Source organism: Caretta caretta, chromosome 8 (assembly GCF_965140235.1).
Source record: "Caretta caretta isolate rCarCar2 chromosome 8, rCarCar1.hap1, whole genome shotgun sequence".
NCBI classification, from domain to species: Eukaryota; Metazoa; Chordata; order Testudines; family Cheloniidae; genus Caretta; species Caretta caretta.
In genome coordinates this window covers 19,350,793-19,374,373 of record NC_134213.1, presented here as the reverse complement: position 1 = coordinate 19,374,373, position 23,581 = coordinate 19,350,793, and the positions used below count along the sequence as shown (strand labels likewise).

General features: G+C 40.5%; 1 protein-coding gene across 2 annotated transcripts in view; it reads left to right on the top strand.

Annotated features, from left to right (window-relative positions):
- The first annotated feature begins 7,553 nt into the window (after positions 1-7,553).
- SFXN1 (sideroflexin 1) overlaps positions 7,554-23,581 on the top strand; it is a 39,761-nt gene continuing 23,733 nt past the window's right edge. For both annotated transcript variants that reach the window (XM_048861178.2, XM_048861177.2), the window contains exon 1: positions 7,554-7,678. The gene's annotated coding sequence lies outside the window, so the exon portion shown is untranslated. The remainder of the gene's footprint in view (positions 7,679-23,581) is intronic.

Genomic DNA, 23,581 nt, shown 5'->3' with positions numbered 1-23,581 from the left:
TACATATTAGGTGGACAAAATCCTTCTGAAAACCAGATGACCAGAGCTAGACAAATAGTAAATACAAGAAATTATCTATATATGTTTATATTAGGGATGTCAAGAGATTAAAACAACAAATCGCACTGTTAAACAATAATAGAATACCATTTATTTAAATATTTTGGATGTTTTCTACATTTTCAAATATATTGATTTCAATTACAAAACAGAATACAAAGCATATAGTGCTCACTTTATATTTATCTTTATTACAAATATTTGCCTGTAAAAACAAAAGAAATAGTATATTTCAATTCATCTAATACAAGCACTGTAACGTAATCTCTTTATCATGAAAGTTGAACTTACAAATGTAGAATTATGTACAAAAAATAACTGCACTCAGAAATAAAACAATGTAAAACTTTAGAACCTACAAATCCACTCAGTCCTACTTCAGCCAATCGCTCAGACAAACAAGTTTGGTTACAATTCGCAGGAGATAACGCTGCCCACATCTTGTTTACAATGTCACCTGAGAGTGAGAACAGGTGTTCACATGGCACTTTTGTAGCCAGCATCACAAGATATTTACATGCTAGATGCACTAAAGATTCATATGTCCCTTCATGCTTCAACCACCATTCCAGAATACATGTGTCCATGATGATGATAGGTTCTGTTCAATAACGATCCAAAGCAGAGCGGACCGACACATGTTCATTTCATCATCTGAGTCAGATGCCACCAGCAGAAGGTTGATTTTCTTTTTTGGCGGTTCGTGCTCTGTAGTTTCCACATCGGAGTGTTCTTTTAAGACATCTGAAAGCATTCTTCAGTTTCAGGTGACATTGTAAATAAGAAGCAGTCAGCAGTATCTTCTGTAAATGTAAATAAACTTGTTTGTCTGAGCAATTGGCTGAACAAGGAGTAGGACTGAGTAGACTTGCAGGCTCTAAAGTTTTACATTGTTTTGTTTTTGAGTGCAGTTATGTAACAAAATAAATCTACATTTGTAAGTTACACTTCTGCGATATAGAGATTGCACTACAGTACTTGTATGAGGTGAATTGAAAAATAATATTTCTTTTGTTTATCATTTTTACAGTGCAAATATATTTAATCAAAAATAATAATATAAAGTGAGCACTGTACAGTTTGTATTCTGTGTTGTAATAGAAATAAATATATTTGAAAATGTAGAAAAACATCAAAAATATTTAATAAATTTCAGTTGGTATTCTATTGGTTAGCTGTGCGATTAATCACAATTAATTTTTTTAATAGCAGTTAATTTTTTTGAGTTAATCATGTGAGTTAACTGCGATTAATCGACAGCCCTAGCTTAAAATAAAAGGAGGGGAGAGAGGGTGTATGTGAAGATACTTGTGCTATTTCTTTAAAACTATACCAGGATGCAAGACAGTTTGTCTGTTTTCCATTGTGATCACTTTGAAACAGGGGGCAGGAAAGAGCGGGAGCAGCACAACTGAGTATCTCCCCTAACTTTCAATAATCTCATGAACAATCCAGTCCTTAATTTAAAAACAAAAGCTATGATATGCTATAGGTCAGATGTTAAGCTCTAAAGATCAAGAAAATGTTTGAAATCAAAGAGCCAAATAATTCATACATGATCATGTCAAACATTGGCATTTTTGTTTTTAGAAGAAGCCACTGTGCAAAAATATCTCCAATGATGTTGAGTTGTTTTCAATTACATTTTAGGACCAGGCACTGAGAGTAAATTTCTTTCCTGTCATGGGTTCTTTCCTTCTGCTTTCCTGTGAGCATTTCCCTGTTGCTCCTTTTTTCTGCAATATTTATAAAAGCAGAAGTGAAAATGATAAAGTAAATTAAAAAGACCATTTTTATTGTCAGGACTGGCCTTTGAACCACACATTTTCCTTTGAAGTTTTCATGAAATTGATTGATGATCCAATTTGCTTGTCATCCAGATGAAGTATATAACTATCCCGTTACAGAAGTGACCAGTAATACTGTTAAGTGTTATTTCAGCTTTTTCATTATGCACTTAGCTTCATGATGTGATCCAGAAGACCACTGGTGCCAGCTAGGAAAAGTTCACTATTCTGTGTCAGCAACTCCCATCAGGCCTTACAAAGTCACTACACCCAACACACTGTTTTCATAGTACTTATCCAAAAAGTATCTTGTAAGGTTGCAAATGAAAGCCAATGTCACACTGGTCATTAATATGATTATGAACTGTTTGTACTGACACTATATAAAGAATTATTTGACATTTGTCATAAATATAAAGGGAAGGGTAAACCCCTTTGAAATCCCTCCTGGCCAGGGGAAAGCTCCTCTCACCTGTAAAGGGTTAAGAAGCTAAAGGTAACCTCGCTGGCACCTGACCAAAATGACCAATGAGGAGACAAGATACTTTCAAAAGCTGGGAGGAGGGAGAGAAACAAAGGGTCTGTGTCTGTGTCTGTCTATATGCTGGTCTTTGTCGGGGATAGACTAGGAATGGAGTCTTAGAACTTTTAGTAAGTAATCTAGCTAGGTATGTGTTAGATTATGATTTCTTTAAATGGCTGAGAAAAGAATTGTGCTGAATAGAATAACTATTTCTGTCTGTGTATCTTTTTTGTAACTTAAGGTTTTGCCTAGAGGGGTTCTCTATGTTTTTGAATCTAATTACCCTGTAAGATATCTACCATCCTGATTTTACAGGGGGGATTTCTTCATTTCTATTTACTTCTATTTTTATTAAAAGTCTTCTTGTAAGAAACTGAATGCTTTTTCATTGTTCTCAGATCCAAGGGTTTGGGTCTGTGGTCACCTATGCAAATTGGTGAGGCTTTTTATCCAACATTTCCCAGGAAAGGGGGGGTGCAAGTGTTGGGAGGATTGTTCATTGTTCTTAAGATCCAAGGGTCTGGGTCTGTAGTCACCTAGGCAAATTGGTGAGGCTTTTTACCAAACCTTGTCCAGGAAGTGGGGTGCAAGGTTTTGGGAAGTATTTTGGGGGGAAGGACGTGTCCAAACAGCTCTTCCCCAGTAACCAGTATTAATTTGGTGGTGGTAGCGGCCAGTCCAAGGACAACGGGTGGAATATTTTGTACCTTGGGGAAGTTTTGACCTAAGCTGGTAAAGATAAGCTTAGGAGGTTTTTCATGCAGGTCCCCACATCTGTACCCTAGAGATCAGAGTGGGGGAGGAACCTTGACAACACTGAAATTAATTATTATACACTGAAATCATGCTTTATAGTCTGCAACAAGGCAGAGTAGACAAACAAATCTTCTGCCACACAAAAGCATGTCTATTTACCTATCCCTGTATCCAATGTAAATAAAGCATTGTAAAGCCAACACAATGGAAATCCTGTCTGTATGTGAAGTCAACAAAAAATAGTGAAGAGAGCATGTGAAACCAATGGGGGAAGCACACCAGAGAACAAGCAACAGGGGAGAAGAGTCTTATCTGGGGATGAACTTTAAGAGGGGCATCAAAAAGGTTACTGGACTATTAGAGGAAGAAAAAAGGACCCCTTTCATATCCTTCACTAAAGAAAGCAAAAAGAGGGTGCTTTTTGCGTTCATGTAAATTGCATCCTGGCCATGTGGGCTTGCGATGTGGGGAGATTGCTTTAGGTGAGAAATTGCTTTGGAGAAGGGTTTTAGCATGTTACAGTTAAGTTTAGACTCTAAGAAGCATATTATCCCTTGTGTTTTACATGTAACCTGTTGTTCTTATTATCCTTGCTTACAATCTCTTACATTTCAATCTTTGTAATGTGATGGAGTCACACCCGACAATTCTGGAAGAGTGCTCCTGTTGGGTTCCGTGAGTTGGGTGGCACAGGGCCGCCCACAGCTAAATGCCCCTCCCTCAGCCTAGGGGAGGAGCCACTGAGCCGGGGACTCAAATAAATAAGGGGGACAACAGAAGAAAAACAAGGACAGGTGTGAAGGTCAGAGGGTCAAAAGTAGGGAACCTGACGGGGACACCAAGCAGAGAACCCTGGCCAGCGCCTCGATCTGGAAGAATGGTCCTGTTGGGTTCCAGGAAGTGGGCAGGTGCAAATTATGGACATCTGCATCTAATTAAGGGCATACAATGACCTTTAAAAACCCCTTTTAGTGGGGGGGTGAGAGGAAGGATGAGAAGCAAGCTACAGAAGGCTTGTTTGCAGTGAGGGGAAAAGGGCTTCTCCTAGGTAAACAGATGTTTCTTCTCCATATGGGGAAATCTTGTGTTTGTTTCTGTTTGGAGAGGTTCCCCATGCAGCTGGGCCCAGAGTGGGTTAGAGATGGTGGCTGGCAATTAATAGCCAGCTTATTACCCAGTGGGATTTGGGAAAACCCAGTGGGATTTGGGAAATGTATTTTTTTGGTTGTTTAAAGAAGTCCCTTGGGCTAACCCTGTCCATATTGTAAACAAACCAATGTGAAGTAATACCACAACTCCAATGCCAGAGAGAGAAATGCTGAGCCCTCATGTGATGAAACAGGTGCATTATCACAGCACATAAACTCATATTTGTGTAAGCAGAGTCAGGATGAACTCCACCCTGACATCTGGTGGTGAGTTGTGGCAAGTTGTGGAAAAGAACTTCAGGGGCTGATCTCATTTGCATAGGCACACTCACCTCGCCTAGCATGAGCCCATAGCTGCCGAAATGGTCACTTTCGCTGCTGTGGGATCGCCAGTTTCTCTGTTATTGGGGCAGGAAGAATAAATTGTTATTATCCTGATTATGTGAATCAAAGACAGTGCAACTGTACTTGGCTTTTTGTTATGGTGGAGGGACTCGCCATCAACTAAGTAGCACTCGCTAGGCAAGGGACATGGGTTCCAAAACTCTGTGAATGGAGAGAGAGGTTGGGGACAAGTATTAATATGGTGGTATGAGTCCCTGATGAGGGTCCTACATGCCAATTGCTCTTCTTCCTTTTCCTTTCTTCCCTCTTCTCCCCACTCTTCCCCTCCTCCCCCCCTGTGGAATTTCAGAGCCAGTATTGTTCCATTAGGAGTTTAGTTACAGGCTGCTGAGCTCAATTCACTTTGGGCCAATGCTGCACCAGCACTGAGGCTACCCTACTACAAGCTGAAATCATGACAAAGCTGAAATCATGATTGTTGTGTTAAGTAGTGGGGGGGCCTGAAGATATATTGCAGAGCAATTTGCGGGATGGCTGGAGCAGCTCCTGGGGGGGAGGGTGCTGGCAGAGCAGAGTGATTCGTGGGTCAGCTGGTAGAGCGGAGCAGAGCCCCACGGACAGGTGGGGCAATCGGCTTCAGACCACGTAAGGTGCCCCTTAACCCTCCCATTTCCACCTAGGCTGGGAGGTAAAGCTCTGCAGATAAACTTTCAAACTCTGACCAGGGACAGAGACTTTTGGGTTGCTGGACTTTGGGGACTTTGGGTGACTTTTGGTTTGCTGGACTCAAGAACCAAAGGGAAAGAACACGGCCCAAATTTGCTTGGGATGGGTTTTGCTCATGGGTTGTGTTATGAATCCTGTTGGTGGTGTTTCCCCAACATAATGCCACATTGTTTCTCTCTGTTATTAAAAGGCTCTTGCTACACTCAGACTCTGTGCTTGCGAGAGGGGAAGTATTGCCTCTTAGAGGCGCCCAGCAGGGGTGGTATATATTTGTCCCAGGTCACTGGGTGGGGGCTCGAGCCTGTTTTGCATTGTGTTATTGGAATGGAACCCCTAGATACTGAACCTGGCCCTTGTTGCTGCCAACTCTGACGGGCAGAAGGGTTACATTTGTTTTCACTTTAAGTAGATTCCAGTGCTGTGCTGTTATAAAGGATCTGATCCTGAGTTGTGCCAGCTAAGCAGTGTGCATGCTCTCTCTTTGAAGACAGCTTGTTATTGCTGTGAGTGTCTTGTGACACTGGCTGGATACGACAGCAGGGCTAGGATGTTGATATGTGTCTGTCACTAGCCTGCAAGAGGGTGCTTGGCTGTGACCAGAGGCTGTTGGTTTCAGGGAACAGAACGACAGCAGGCATTAGGCAAGACTCTCCACACTAAGAGCAGGTGGTGAGGTGTCTCACAATCGGAAGTACCCCTGCATGAGCATTACATGTGATATCCCAGCAGCTTCACGTTATGTTAAACTGAAATCTGCTAGCCTGTAAGTGTTCTGCCTGACAGGGCTGGCACAAGGTGAACTGTCCTGATGTCCCCTCTGCCCTTTTCATACTGGCAATCTCAGACTACTTAACATCAAGGAGGAATTCAATAAGAAACTTGTGAATGCAATGCAGGCCTTATGAGCAAACTTACAATAGGAAATCAGTGGGGGCAGAACATGTCTCCTCCTGAGCAGCCTTAAAATGCCATACCAGCGCACACAGCTACCATGCTGATGAGTGTGGAAGGGCTAGGCAGTTACCCATGCCTTGCAATAGAAAGCCTGATTTGCTGCAGCACAGAAGTGCAAATACATATTTGGGGATTCACTGTATGAGCTTTGAACACCTGAAGTGTTGATTAGATCCTGGACCTATATATCTAGTATTCTGATTTATCTTAGAAGCAAATGTTTCAAGAAAAGCTAACACACACGACTTCACAGAAGTGTGAGTAACTCATCTAAATCAAACAGAAAAGGAGGACTTGTGGCACCTTAGAGACTAACCGATTTATTTGAGCATAAGCTTTCGTGAGCTACAGCTCACTTCATCAGATGCATTGTATCTCACTGTAGCTCACGAAAGCTGATGCTCAAATAAATTGGTTAGTCTCTAAGGTGCCACAAGTACTTTTCTTTTTGTGAATACAGACTAACACGGCTGTTACTCTGAAACCTGTCATCTAAATCAGTTGAAAATTAATCTTTTGTTTGAATGTTTAACGAAAATTAATGTTTTGTTTAGCACAGCTTCAAGTACCTGAAGGCCTACAAATATAATTTTGAATTTACCTTGTTCATTTTAATTACAGATAATTGCATGTATTAAAAAAAATAATAACAACAAACTAGCGAGGTTTCTGGCTGTTCCAGGTCTCCCAGGCCAGCGTTGCTTGGGAGGCAAGTGTCAGATTTTGAAATGACACCTTCAAAATTGCAAAACTTTAATTGTGGAAAGATGATTGTAATGGGGCACTTCTCGGACCCGGGCACCCTACAGGCACCTCAGCCCTCACGGGGATGGGCGGGCAGGGTAGGTGCTGGACCGAGGGATGCTGAGGGTGCCGCCGCACCCCCCGGCTTGACGTGTTTTACATCATCCACAGGGTTGACAGTTCGGGTCACTGGCTCCCAGCACCCCGGCTCTACCCATTGTTCCAGCCCCGCGGGCGGGGAGCGGAGCAGGGACTGTGCTTAGCCAACCTCTCACTGGGTTTGGGGCGGCGCAGGGAACGGGGGAAGGGCAGTGCCCTCCCCCACCCCCACCCCCCCGGGGCTGCCGAGGGGCCTCATTACAGAACAGATATAACAAGCTACGGCTAATACCAATGATTTCCCCCACCCACCCGGCTGCCTGCCCCGCCCAGCTTTTCCCCGCCATCCGCTTCCCCCTCCCCGTTCCTCCCCCACTGCTCCGGCCTTGCTGCCCCCCGTCTCCACCGGGGCCTGCCCCCTCCCCCGCTCGTCTCGTCTCCTCCCCTCGCCGGGCCGGGCGCCCGCCTCCCGCTCCCGCCTGCCCGGCACTGGCTGACTCTCTTCCGGCGGCGGGCTGTGCGGAGCGGCGGGCGCGGTGAGTACGCGACAGCGGGAACCCCGCAAGGGTTAACGCCACCTGCCCTCCCCAGGGCGCTGGGGCAGCCTCCCGGGGGCGGGCGGGTAAAGCTTCCTGCCGCAGCCCCCTCCACGCGCGGCGGACTGGGGGCTCCTCTGCCGGTCAGCCCCCACTGCAGCGAGCCCCTTCCCGGGCAATCGCATCCCCAAAAGACCGGTGACTGGGTGGCAGCTTCCTGGGGGAAGGGGGGGGGGGTAAATCCAAATGCAGAGTCCCTCCCCTCCAAGCAAGAGGGAGGCCTGGGGGTCACCCCTAATGCAGCAACCTCCCTCCAGATTGGAACCCCCCCTCCAATTAATAAACAGGCATGACATTGCAGAGTGAGCGGGGGGGGGGGTCCGTGTTTGGCCCGTACCCTCCAGGGTTGGCTAGTAGCATGCCCAGGGGGACCGGTGGGTTCCTCTGTGCTGGATCTATTGCTCCTCGTGTACACCCCACCTATACAGACTCGACTAATGCACCCGGCTTGGGGAGGGATGTATAATCAAGATGAGGGCATTAAGGAGGCGGGGGGGTGGGGACACAGATTTATACCTAGGCACAATAAAGATCCTCAGTTTCAATCCTTTCCGGAAAAGATGCGTTATAATGGGGAAAAGTACCATGATGAGGGCCACCTGAGTGTCTAGATAAAGAGAAATAACCCCTGCTTCAGTTTCCTGTTGACATAGATAAGGGGAAGAAAACGCATTAACCCTCCGGAAGAGGCAATCATAGTTGCCTTTGGGGATGAAATGAAGAGTTTGAAATAACTGTTCCTTAACAAAGAAGCTCTTTGAAAAAACAGGGGAGAAATGTGTGGTGAATGCCCATGTGCGTGGTTCAGGGGCGGCAGGGATCAGAGGAGGGGTTGTAAATTGAAAGCACGCTGCCGAGCTGGCTGCTGCTGCTGCAAACCTCTAACATCTAGAAGTGGCTTCAGTGCAGAATGATGAAATCTCCCTCCAAGTTACACACCAAAGATGGCTGCTGTATTGAGGAGCCCGTCTCAGCAGCAGGCCCTATCCATTTAACACAGACTACAGCTTTTGTTGCTAGGCTACAAACAGGACTGACTTTTTGCCTTATAAATCTATGTGGTAGTGGTGTTGTGATGGGAGGGGCTGGTGCTAGCATGTGATGTGTTTTTATTAATGCCCTTGGGAAAGTAGACATTTGCAATCAAAGCTTTCTGGTTTCTACGGATATTTACCAGCAAATGCTATTTTAGGGGAGAAAAAAATCTGGCAACTCATTTGTAATTTTCTTTCTCACTATCTTGCTCTGCTGCTGACTCCTAGTTATCATCTTTTTAAACTGGGGCTGCCAGCATAACGCAGAGAGGGAACAGCACTGCTAAATGACAGAGATAAATCTGAAATATGCTGAAAATTTGGCATCATGTAAAGACGCTCCTCTCCCCAAAATTATCCTCCCTTAAAACAATCTAGCACTAATGATACTTAAAATGAGAGGTGTTGGCCTGATGTCTCTGGAGCCTGAAGTCTTTTTATCATCAGAACAGTTACAGTAGGAGTAGTTGCAGTGTGTGCCGCCCCATCGTTGCCTTGTCAGACTGCCTCAGCCTTGAGGTAGAGGGGTCACCTTTTCCAGGTGGCAGGGAGTAGTTCGGTCCCCAGGGTCTTCAGGCTTGGCTACTCCACAGAAACTGTCAAAAGACACGTCATTGTGATGGGCATTTTCAGGTCTGGGGGAAGGATAATCCATATCCATTGGGGACAAGACTGAGACTACCCAAAAAGAGTACGTCTACTCAGTAGTTAAACACCTGTGGCTGGCCTGGGTCAGCTGACTCGGGGTCAGGCTGCAAGGATGTAAAATTGCTGTGTTGGGCTCTGGGATCCAATGAGGTAGCCCAAGCCCGGACATCTACACAGCGATCTTTAACTCTGCAGCCCAAGCCAGAGTCAGCTGACCTGGGCCAGCCATGGCCATGCCGCAGGTCTTTAATTCTAGTGTAGACATACGCAAAAAAGGTGACCAAGGTCGGATCACTTGATGATGACCTGTTCTATTCATTCCCTCTGGGGCACTTGGCATTGGCCACTGTCGGAAGACAGGATACTGGGCTAGATGGCCTTTGGTCTGACCCAGTAGGGCCGTTCTTATGTTCTTGAAAGGGCAGTGTGTTAATTTCAAAATTAAGGTACTGAGAATGGTTAGCAAATTTTTATAGCATTAGCATCCTTATAAATCATGCTGTGATGTTTGGCGCATCATAATAAATTATAAGGGTGTTGGCTCAAATTAATAGCTACTGCTATTAGCTTAAATGAGCTTTTGCATCACAGCAGTTTTTCATGCCATCTCCCATTCTGATGGGCGAGGTTGCACAGGGCTTGAAAAATGTACCTAGCATCATAGGTGGCAGGTATAATAGGCCAGGGGAGGCTTTGCCTCCCGTAGCGCTGCCACTGGACACTGGTTGCAGGTTCAAGGGGGGAAATGTTTGCTTTTTATTATACTCCATGCGGGTTCCTTCCCTGTCTCATGCAGGTCAAATACATCCCTGCTAGTCTTTCTCTGGAAGCACTCTGCTTCTCCAGTTAAAGCTGGACCTCCCACACAACCTGCCTCCTCCCCATTCAATTTATGCTGGTCAGACACACAGTGTCCTCTGCTGGGGTGGCAGGAGGACCCTTGGCTTATTAACAAAGCCTGCTGCTATGGTGACAGGCATCTGGGGCCATTCTGTTGGACTTCATTCTGCTCAAAACCAGAGAGCATCAGGCTGAGGATCAGGGGGATGTTGGATAGACTGAAGGAGAGAAACAGTGGGTCCCCTGTCTGCCAGCACAGCAGAGAATGCTTGTATAAGGAGGCCCTACAAAGCAGAAGGGTTGGGGGGGAGGAGGCTTTGCTGACACCAATTCAGCAGATCCCTCGTCTGGGATTATTGCCCCCCCACTAGTGCCTTTGCCTAAGGTTTTGGAGGTGGCAGTCCCCATTGTACATAAACGCTGCCTCCTCAATCATTAGCAGTGTTGGAACCGTCCCACCCACCCATCATAATAACATTAGATGTCCCCTTTTTACTCTGGAGCTAGAGATGTCCATCTGTAGAGTTAGGAAGGCATCACTGCATCAGTTTATACTTGGTTCACATTTAGAAGTTTATGTTCACAATTATACGGTCTGGAAACTTTATTTTATTTTTATTTTATTCAATGAACACTTGGATTCTGCAGAAACTGGTAACACTTGTACAGAGAAGATTTCTGCTCACCCAGGAGTTAATGAATTTGTCACTGTGATTTTAGTAACCAGTACAATTTAAAATGTTCTAAAATCTTAAATTCTGACTACAGCTAAATTCAGTGCTTTTCATTTGTATTTTAATGTGAGTAAAAAAGTTACCAAGTGTATCATCCTTCGAAACCTCATCTAATCTGTGACTAATTGAATCACATATAGTTGCTGCTTCATTTGTGACTCTTGCTTCAGGTTACAAAGTAGCTATAGAACATTTTACATTTAATAAAGGAAAAAGTGAACTTTGAAACATTACAGTTGAGAGTTTAATTCCTGACGACTTCTGAACGTGCAGTTTTCAGACCCGTTGCAGCTACTGTTGTTATCCTTTAAACAAAGTTTAAAGTCTTCCCGCTGCTGCTGATCCCATGGTAAAACTAACAGTAGCCTTTGTACTAAAAACTGTTGTTTAGACTTTGCTCTGGTTTGTGATTTCATTTTCAGGGGAGGACGCTGTCACTTCTTATGATATTTTTAAAATTTATTCCCCATTAAGTTTGGTACAGGACACTTGAAAAAAAATTGCAGATGTTTCCATCTTATCAGAGAGTAAGTAAGAAGGGGCAAACTTGAGTGTGTTTGGTAGTATTGCTTTTAGATGCCCCTTCAAATTACCCTCCTAAATACCAGTAGGGGATCAGAAAAGACAAAAACTATTAAATGAAGTTTCTGTCAAAAACTGATTTTAAAAAATTAGCCAATTAAAAAATGAGAGTGTCCCTTAAAGAGTTCTTATCTGTTATGCACAAACATCTTTTATAATGTCTTCTAAAGTGCCATGCACACCTAACTATATATGAAGATAAGGGCCCACATCTGAGGAGTCTAATCTGAGGCCATGATTCTGCTAAGAATTGCATATGGACTACTCACAGTGCATCAAGTTAAGCACAGGCATGGGTTGTTGTTGGGGTTTTGGTTTTTTTTTGTTTGTTTGTTTGTTTGTTTTTGCAGGACTATGGCATCCCTCGTCCCAACCAATGAAACTACTCACACACTTAAAATTATGTCTGTTTGTCATTGTTTGCAAGACCTGGGCCTAAATGGAACATAATGTAGACAAAGGAGGAGGAAGAGATGCAGGAGAGAAAGTTATACATAACTTTATGCATCTGACTTCTTTCTTAACAACATCTTTAAGATTGTATTAAAGTTAGACTAAACTGACATAGGAGAAGTTTTTTTACCCAACTAACTTAATCTGGAGGCAATGTGGTCCAGTGGATAGGACATTGGACCTGACCACTGGATGACACTGTTGTAGGAGACCTAGTTTATATTTCCAATTTTGTCATTGCCTTTCTCTCTGTCCTTTGACACGCCGTCAAGCCATATAACCTCTCTGTGACTCAATTTCGCCATCTGTAAATTCAAGATAATGATTCCTTCTTTCATGAAGCATTCTGAGATCTATAAGTGAAAAGTGCTTAATAAATATTGTTGTTTATGATATTTTTCCTCATAATCTTGAATTCTGGATTAGAACCATCTGGATCTATATGTCTGAGTTTTATTAAAAAGTAAATATACTTTGAATTCAAGTGGTGGATGTGTTGTGTTTCTGGAATCAGTGAAAAAATTTTATTGTCAAAAAGTAACAAATAAAAAAATACATGTTTATATATCCACAGCAGAAGCAACTGTTTAACTGTGTTATACAAAAATATCTTTGGGGTTTTTAATACTTTCCCATAGTGCATGTCCTTGCATTGTGACAATCACTTCAGCTTGACTGTTCAGTGTGAATTATGTTAATAGTTGACATGTCTGCATAATTAATTTTGTTTTTCAGCATCTCTGTTAGTGAGCTGTTTGAAAAGGAATGCTGACAATAACTGGAAGTTGAATACCTGATGAGATAATTGTGCTGCTTGTGTTTAATTTTCTCAGATTTTGAAGCCTCAGGGATGAAAATGTTGTGGCGCTATTGATTCAATACTCTTATTAAATAGATTATTCCACTTCTGATGGTGTTTATTAAATAATGTAATCTCTGGAGGTGATAAAATAAGATGCCAAAAAAAGAGCAGTAAATGATTTGATAGCTGTTGAGCTCTGGCTTCATCAGATGGCTGTAGCTGCTGAAATCTTTTTACAAGATTCGTTCATTTACTTCCCATGCATGCTCCCTTTAAAAACTTTTCATTGCATTTATCTGATTTCCTGAGTTATCTTAATTTTATGTAACCAAAATGTTCATTATTTTTCTTTTTTTGGACAATTTTATTAGTCGTAATATTCAGGTACAGATTTTGTATCACTAAAGACATAGTTCTGATCACAGTATAAATCAGGAGTAACTCCATTGGAGTGGAGTTAAACAAATGGAAAACTGGTGTAAGTGAAATCAGAATCAGGTCTTACATAATTTGTTATAAAATTTATTTGATCACTTCTGGTGTTGGATTTTTGTGCCTTCAGACTGGTTAAGTCTGGCATTCCTCTAGGGTAATTTAAAACTAGCTTCTGAAAATTAATGTATCTGACTAAGATAGAGCTGATTAAAATACTGTTACAAGACCGCATGAATACAAGGTATTGTACCAGTTCAAAGGATCTTTGGCTGCAGGCTCATTATTTCACCAGAAAAGAGAATTATGCCTTCCAGTTAAGTAGGGCATCTTCAGTACATTTAAAAATAGCCATGATAAAAATACCTTTGTGGACAGTTCCCATTTCTTGTTTCACAGTTGAAGTATTTTTTGTATATAGGAGTATCTTTAAGTATAGGGATAGTTTCCAAAGTATTTGTTAAAACACTTTGCTTGTATAGTTTAGTTTGTATGGGATTTTATGTACATCTTCACTATTTACTAACCGTGGATGATAAGTTATGCAGAACAGGAAAGAAATACATGAACTGTTTTTTCCATTCAGACTGTTGGCATCTACCTCTCTGTTGTTAACAGATGGTCTACCAACCAGCAAAACAAAACAAAAATTGGGATTTTACAATCCCAGTAGCACCAAGGACAATACTACTATGTCAAAAATATTTCTGTGAAAAGTTTGTAAATTTGGCAAGACAAGGAAATATCCTTGCTCTTTGTTAGGTGTATACCATTTTAACAGTGCTTTCCACTGTGAAATCAGAAAGCTTAGCAGCCTCTTTTTCAACTCTTAGGTGACTGCAAAGTGTGGGCTACTTACACTATTGCTCTTTATGTGTTAAGAGGACTTAAGGTTTCATTACACTCAGATAAATTTATTGTCTGAAGTATATAGAATTATCTTGAATCAATGCATTTTCACTTGATACAAACTGTCTTCTTTGCTCCTTGGATTGTATCCATCACATTACTGGATGATACGATGCATTTTAGATTTTTCATACTTGCTTTTATTTTCTCAAGATTTGTGCATCTGCCAAATATACCATAAACAGAAAAAAATCCAGAGGGGGAAGAAAACTTTGTTTTCTTAGGCAGCTGCTAATTAAGTTCCCCATCTTTCACTGAACTCCATGTGGACTGACAATTGTGCCCACACCGAGCTCCAAGCAGGATTGGGGCTAAAAATGGTGAACATAATTGTCATTGGTTTTCATTGTTCATGAATCATTTAACATTTTGAAATGTTTTACCTGTAGTAATGAAAAATATGGTGTTACAATAATTTTTAAAAGATAAGTAATGAACATTCTCTGCCATGAAATTTATCATTCTTTCCTTGGTGCATTAAGTTAATGTGACGGTGAATAAAAATCGATATTTTTTTGAAAAAATCACAAAGATCAGATTTTTTTATTAAATCAGATTATTTTAATTTGTTAAATTATTTTTTCTTTTTAAAAATACACCTCTTTAAAATATGCTAGGGCCTAATATTATTATTTCTTAAACATTTTAAATAAAAAATAAATATGCTGAATCCATGAGCATCTATCAAAACTTTGAGTTCAAGGCTTCTTTTCTATGTAAAGAAAGAATTGGGGGGAAAACATTTAACTTTTGAGGTCAAGCTTTGTGAATATGGCACAATAGACAGTAGAGTTTGATCTTGTGCCGGTGGGTACAAGACTCTGATGTCATCATAGGGGCCCAGCCTCTAATTCCAGGAAACACCACCAGGTATCTCATTAGGATCATCCACTGAGCCAACCTGGGTGGTTTCATACTCCTGTTTTTTTGGCTTCGCCCTAATGGAGCTCTGATTTGACTCAGTTCTCAAATTATGAATATTTATAACCCCACCCAGCATGGAAACTTACTCTCCAGCACATGGAAAAAAAACTGATGTTTATGTATCCAAAATATTTAAGGTTAGTTTGTTTAATCAAAATAATCTTATATGCTGTTTTGTGTGTTAAATTAAATTCCAGTTACCATCCTAATGCAGCTTGATGCAAATCATGATCAAAATGTTAATTAACTAGTAAATAGGCAATATATCATTTGCCATTTTCTAACATACTAAAAATGTATGTATTAATAAGAATCTGAAAATATTAAACTATATAATTGGCTTAAATAAATATATATAGTTATAGTGTACCCTCCTAGGTAGCAAAAAGATGGGCCAAATCTAGTGTAAAGGTTCTGTTTAGCTGTAAATCAATATGTTTTAATGGTCAGATCAACCAATGAGAGTGCGTCTTTCTTTAGAAAATAAGTTTAATCCACTTTTCCATTTCCAGTTGATGATTTATCGAGGCTTTCCACTTGGTGATTAAAATTGCAATTTCAATAGCCTTGATTTAAATCAGTCTATCAAATGAAACAATGTTGTTGGCCCTCTTCATCTTATTTAATTTGTAGTCATTTGAACATTCATCCTCAAGGAAAATGTAAACACTTGTTTTTGATAGAGGTGGCTCATTCCCATATGAAGGGTGTTTGTGGATGCAAAAGTGTCTGAGTGTAATTTACACAGAGAGGGTCCTACTTTAACAGACACATTATACCCCTTGTTAATTTCTTTTACAACTATAGATCTTACCCTCCTTGTGTAAATTACAGCAGTTCAGGCTTGCGTATTCTCACTTATAAGTCAGTAACTTACAGTTCACCTCTGAATTTGGCCTATTGAATTTGGCAGGATGGAAGCTGACTTAAAATTTTACATGCTCCACACCTCTCAAGGAAATTCTAGATATTTTCCCGTCACTTTAGTGCTGGTTGTATGATCAGAAGAAACACTAATATTTAAATGAATGCATAACTTTACAATGTTAGCATTACTTTGATGATTAAACCAACATTCATGCAGCAGAAGATTTTGTGTACAGTCCCTGGCACTGTGTGAACCTTATGTAAATGTCAGTACCTTTGTAAAACAAAATGACACTTCGAAATGAATACAGCTTCTCTTTGTAGACCTCTTTCTTAAATATGGGAAAGATTATATAGCACTGTGGAAGAATTCATCACATTAAGTGTTAGAGATTAAAAATGAGCTATTTGCAACAGTGAATCAAAGCAAAAGTTCATTACCTTAAATATATGAAACAGGTCAAATTGGCTTCTTTCAATTTACTGTACATTACAAGCTAACAAAATCTGAAAATTGTACTAAACTGTTAGTCAATGAACAGATAATTAATTGTGTTTCTTATTAATGTAGGTTTACATTTTTATTTATTATTTGAATGCTGGTAATATTGTTGATGCTATATAGAATTTAGAGGGAGGTACAGCACATGCCCCAGGAAGCTTGGAAAGAGTACAATTTAGATACACAACATGCTGGGTCTCAACATATGGAAGTAGCAGGATTTATTCTTTTCCCCCCTCTCTTTTTCTAAGCAGTATTTTATTCTTAGTAAAATGTATCTGCCCCTACTGTATAATGATTTGGCCAGACAAGTTTCTCACATATGATCAAACATTACCTACGTGGATCTGGTAGAATCACCTGCATCAGTATCAATAGTCTACCTATTAAAATTCCTAAAATAAAGTACCAGTTTATGCTTAATTGATACATCTCCCAGAGATCAAATTGATACCTAATGATATCAGTGGCACTGAGTCTTGCTTAATTACTTTTGGTCCTCTTGAAAATTGCTTGGAAGTTTCAGCTAACGCTTAATGTGTGCGCCCTTTTTGAGTAAGGCAGGACCAAGAGAGCATAAGGTGCTTTTGATGCACTCTGTGGGCTGACTCAGTTTATTTCCACATGCTAATTAACAATCTGTAAAGCACATTAGATGACAAGTGGGAATTCTTTTTCTTCCTTCCCTCCCTCCCCCAACTGGATAATTTGTGAGAATTTATTTACTACACTATCATAGAGCAGTGGCTCCCAAATTTGTTCTGCCGCTTGTGCAGAGAAAGCCCCTGGCGGGCCGGACCGGTTTCTTTACCTGCTGCGTCCACAGGTTCAGCCGATCGCAGCTCCCAGCGGCCACGGTTCGCTGCTCCAGGCCAATGGGAGCTGCTGGAAGCGGCGGCCAGTACGTCCCTTGGCCCACGCCACTTCCAGAAGCTCCCATTGGCCTGGAGTAGCGAACCGCGGCCACTGGGAGCCGCGATCGGCCGAACCGGCGGACGTGGCAGGTAAAGAAACCGGCCCAGCCCGCCAGGGGCTTTCCCTGCACAAGCGGTGGAATAAGTTTGGGAACCACTGTCATAGAGTATGTAAGTAACTGCTGTAGCAGAGATGGTTAAAGATTAGTATTCAGACATTCTGGGTTCTGTTCTTGGCTCGGACTTGCCTTGTAGCCATGAGCAAGTTATTACTGCTTTGCCTCAGTGTCCTTATCTTTAAAATGGAGGAAATGATACCTCACAGAGGTGTTGAGAAACCTGATAAGTGTTGTCAAAGGTCTTTTGAGAACCTTGTTGAAAGTCACTGTATAAAAGTAAAGTATTATTAGATTTTACTGGTCTATTAGCAGTTACTTAGTTATCATGAAGAGAACCTTCAGCATTTCAAAGTACCTTTGCAAAAAGCCTGTCATTGTGCCAACTTGTTTCTTTTGAAGTTCATGAATTAGAAAGGTGTTCCGCTTTTTGATGAAGGAAGGTTGCCAACTCTCTCTAAAAAAAAATGCAAATAGACAGTGCTGTCTCCTAACTAAGATTCCCTTTCAATATGATAATAGAAGTAGAGTCCCCAGCCCCCCACCCCCATATTGAATGGGTTTCATTCTCCTTCTAGTGTCCTGGGGGACTTTGAGCTTCTCTTGTGTACGCTGATTATGGAACTTTGAAATGTGAGAGAGAGAATGTGAGTTATCTGTATATTTAACGTGCACTGAGACTATATGTACAGTACGTTTGGCCAACAGTGTTCGTGCTCTTTGAGTCCCCTGGTTTACGGCTGCTTATTTTAGTAAATATACAGTAGTTTTGAATATATTTACGGAACTTGGCAAAATCCCCACTTTCCCGGATCTCTCTCCGAAAAGGAAAAAGTGAAGTTCGTAATGGAACGAAGTTATGACAGAAAGGAAGTAAGAGGTAGTAAGTAGAGCTGGTACAATAATAAGTGACTATATTTTTAAAAGTTCACTGGTAATTATTGAATAATTCGGTTGGCCTATACTCCTATGCAGTATTAGACTGACTCCTTAATTGGTCAAAGGATATTTAGTGAATATATCATTTGATGACTACCTGTGAAATTCATTGAATAATTATAAAAAGAAAAGGAGTACTTGTGGACCTTAGAGACTAAAGGTGCCACGAGTCCTCCTTTTCTTTTTGCGAATACAGACTAACACGGCTGTTACTCTGAAACCTGACATTGATAATTACATACAACAAATTTTGTTTTCTGTTATTCAGCTAGGTAATAAAACTGTATTAAATAGAAAGTTAATTATTATGAGTACAATATAGAATTGCAACAACAATCAGCACATAAAGGTGCCATTTAAACTGCAAGGCTCTGGCCTGAAAAGGAGTGGTGGCACTAGTACTTTTAACCTTGGCAAGAAGATGTAGCTCTCGGGCTAATAGGTGTTGGGCATCAACTGCAGTAGATCAACCTTTTTTATCTGGGGACCAATAGTGAATTCTGCTGCAAGTGAGCAACTCCCAGTTAGGTCAGTGGGAACTCTTCATGTGCCCTAATCATTACTGGAAACTGTTTGTCTTTATTTCATCTTTATGTTTTCGGGTTTCACAAGTTTGTGTTCTATTTCACATTTAGGTCATGTGATTTTTTTCAAGTCCCATCTGTTGGAAAGACCTTGGCACACTTTGCTTTGACAAAGCCAGCATTCAGAATAGCTCATTTGACTTTATTGCCAAATAATCCAACCTCTTAATCCAATGCAATTGTCAAAATAAAAGATGTAAGAACATGAACTGCTTTGCGAGTCTTTGAAATGACCTGTGACAGCAGAGGCTTCTGTTTATTGAGACAGTAACAACGTTCCTAAAACAGCATTGCACAAGCAGTGCATCACAGACCTCCTGTGGTAAAATAGCCAGGCTAATAACACTTGTCGAGAGAAACATTTAGATGCTTAAATGATCTTAACACATTAAGAGTATAAACCAGGAAAACAGGCTTAAAACATCAGACAGTAGTGTTCACTGGCTACAATATGCACTCATGATTTGTGCTTTTTGTTTTTGTTTAGTCAGATGTTTGCAGCCTTTGAGTGAATACCTCTTTATACTGCTAACCTCTGCACCGCCAGGACAAAAAAGTGTCAATTTATTTATACAATTTACAGTTTTTCTAGTGCCAGAATAAATTAGGGGACTAGAAACAAAAATACATGTGGTTCCTGACAAGGAGAAATATGTATGCATACTGTAAACTTTGTTTATGAATTTTTAGCAGGATAGCAATCAAGTATTGACTGATGTTTAAGTCAGTAATAAGATTTGTTGTCTAGCACAGTAGAATGTTTGTTAAAGGATAATCTTGGAACTGGCTGAAAACAGAAATCTTTTTAATGTAATGGCTTTGTTATTTCAATCTTCTGTGTTTGACAGTATAGACTAAATGTAAAAATATCATGACAGGAGATGATTTGTTTTTATTTAGATTGAAAACACTATCAACTCAAACCTTTTTTTTTTCTAAAGAATGGTTGTTTAACTAAAAGAAATAGTGTATAATTATCAGGGACATGCATAAAGGAATAGTATCAAGGTAAGTGGGAACAAACTATGACTTCATCAAGGTCATTAACAAGTTTTATTTAACAAGTTTTATTTATTTATTTATTTATTTTTATTTATTTAAGTTGGTCCTTGTATGGATCATTGGGTCATTCCACTGTTAACCATTTACTGTGCTGGAAGGTGACTCCTAATCTGTTACCTGTCTTTCAACCAGTTTCTTTCTAATCCATGACAGAACTTTGCTTCCGTTGACTACTTAGTTTCCTTCAAAACCTCTTCTGATGGACTTTGTCTATTCTGTTCTGGAAAGCCAAATGAATTGTATTTGCCAATTCTTCTTTTTCCACTATTAAATGTCATGTATAACACAGCTGCTCTGCATACTTGGTAAGATTAGTTGGAGCCAATTTTGCCTTCACGTGTGTGCCAACAGTCATTGATTTTGGTAGGAGATAAACGTGGGCAGAATCTCAGTGACAGGTCTTGTGGGGATTAAAGCTTAGAAAAGTATGGTGTCTTTCATAATATGTGAAATGTAGTAAGCTATGCATGGTGTGTGACCAGTAGGCCTTCATTGTAATTTAAATAATTATAAAAGCATTCTAAAGGTTCTAGATGCTGTGTAGACATAAAGGAAGACAAAGCCCTTTCCCTGAATATCTTATAGTTTAAAAAATCTTTTCGACATAAGTGCATGGAGGGGGAATATCTTTGTCACAGCCATCAGTTCTCAGTATTAACTTTGTTTACAAAATAAATTTGTAGTCCCCATGACATATTTACAAAAGGATTTAGGGGCCTACACCCCAGATTTAGGTATGACTGTGATGCACAAAACCCGCACTTGGCTGCTGCCTAACTCTTTGGGTGCCTAGGCTCAGTCGTTGCCTACATTTTCACTGTAAAAGTTACGTAGGCACCCAAGTTTCTGCCTCTGGGCATGCACCTAGCTGCCTTAGTGAGGCACCTGGAGGAGGGGTGAGAGACACCTTTTCAAATATCTTCCCAGGCAGAGGGGGGGAATTGAATCAGGGTGAGTACTCTGACCATTGGTCTAAAGATTATAAGGAAAGGTATCTCCCTTTGGCTAGCTTAGGTTGCTTCCGACCTAGAGTGCTGGGGCTTTTGTGGATCCCACCTATGTTTCCTCATCTATTGTATAGGGAGTCTAGGGGCCTAACCCAGGGTTTGTAGATTCCAGTGATTTTCTAGGTACCTAAAAGTCCCTTTGTGGATCCGGGCCTGACTTTCGCAAGTGGTTAATTTCTTGATTCCAAGGACTCTGAGGTTTTTTAACCAATAGCATCAGTGGTCTAAATCAGCTTCCTAATCTCCAATATGAATATGGATGGCATTTTATATCTCTCACAACCTTTTGCTGTTTTGGGATCCTTAGGATAGGAAGAAGACCAAGAAATTTCTATCTGTAGATAACTTAATTGCTTTTCCAAAGGCTTCCAAAGTGCTCTTGAGGTGGAAAAAAGGACTTTGAGTAACCGTTCATGTCTGTGGGATGTGTTAACCTCTCCACCTTTCATGAATGGACTAGTTCTGTTTTGGTGTAAAATTCGTATGTTGAAGACGTTTTTAGAAGTTGTGTAATAAAGTGCTTCTTTTTATACTTTTTTCTCTACACATCTAATTTTGATCAAATAGTCAAATGCAATTCAAACAGCTTTCATAATTTGTGCCTGATCTTTATCCATTAGCGAGCAAGCATCAACTAAGTAAAAAAAGAAGCTAAGTTAAAATGAAAATACTCATCAGAATTTGTTCTCACAGGACTATCCAGGTTCAGTGACACGACAACCCAAGTTTAATTGCTGAACTCCAGTGTATTCACTAATTTTCTCACAATCAGTATTTGACTTGTCTTTGATCAGAATATGAAAGAATGCCGTGTGGAATTTGTGACATACTCTACTACAGTGTAGACTAATGAGCAGCTGTGCCACCCTTGCTCTGCAATCTTGGGTGCTTTATGATGCCTTGCTGAAGCAGTTCCAATCTGTGCTACTCACAAACAGCCTTCCGGCATGCAAGTCACTTCCTGAGTGTCTGTGTGTAACTGCAGCATGCCAGCCACACTTGAATTACACTCTGGCTCTCACTAGCCTTTGTTGTAATGCAGGGTGACCCCAACACTCTCCCGGTCTTAAATTTCCCCCCAGAAATGTATGTCTTGTACTGCCCAGCTGTCTCCTGGATAATACAAGTTTAAAGGAAATCCGTTATTTCTTTAATGGAAATAATATGCACGCATGTCACCACCCCAAATGGAGTTTTCCAAACACTTCAGTTTAAACAGTCTGGATTAGATATAACAATTAAACCAGTTTATTAACTACAAAGAGAAGGATTTTAAGTGAGTACAAGTTATGAGACATAAAAGTCAGAAATGGTTACAAGAGAAATAAAAGTAAAACACAACTGATGCCTAACTTAACAAACTATGTTAAATTCAAAGCAAAATTTTCTCACCACATGCTTTCAGCAGTCTTATTGACCAGACTTCTTAGGTCAGGACCCCTTCTCCCAGAATACAACTTTTGCTTCCTTTGGTGCTTCAGGTGCTTTGAGTGCAATGGACAGGGAGAGCGAGAGGGGTGCCATGGAGTGTTTGTCCCTCCTTTTTATGATGCCAGTCCCCCACTTGAAAAAACATTTCCAGCTGGGTACCTGGAGACAAAATGTCCAGGGGGAAGGATGTTCCCTGCTGCTTTTTTCTCACCTGTTTGAGCTTCCTTTGTTTCCCTTCCTGCTTGATGACTCTGTTTACTATATAAATGCAAATTAAGTATTTTTGAGACAGACCTATTTGTCAACCTCAGTTTGGAATACGTATTAATAACGCCATACAGTGGAATCTTATAACTTCACATACAATGTTGCCACACATATTTTATCAGGTCAATATTCACCAGTAAATTATGAGTTTTCAAATGATACCTTACAAGACATGCCTTGTACAACAATTATTACAGTAGTGTGTAGGCATGTGAATATAGGGGTACATTCTGTCGCAGGGGGATCACTTTTTTCCTATGCTTTGTCTCATACAGTACAAAATATAAAACACACTAGGTTATTACTCTGCCAAGATCTGTATAGAAAAGGCTTGTCTTTTAAAATATATTTGGGCCAAGTTTCAGTGTTGCACCATATCAGGGATAATTTGAAGATCAGTGTTTAAAATATGCTATTTTAAAAGTTATTTTTATTGACCTATCTAGTTTATTTTAAATTCTGCTTTAACATTAGAATATTTCTAACTGACCTAGATCTGATATTTTTAAAGATTTTGTCCTAATACCAAACTTCTCCATTTCTCACGTTATGATGACAGAGGGGGAAGACTGATATAAATTACTGTACAGACAAAACTTTGGAAATTTCTTTTTATCAATTCTCTAGCTATATAAATCCTGTTAAAACTTATCCATATCTGGTTATGTTTATGGCTCTTGAGTGACCCTTAAAAAGGTGTTTGTAGATCAGGTTATGAAAATATTCATACAAATAACAAGGCCCTATCATGAACTTTAATGGTGTGTCTTCTCTTTAATGGGATTTTGCAATATAG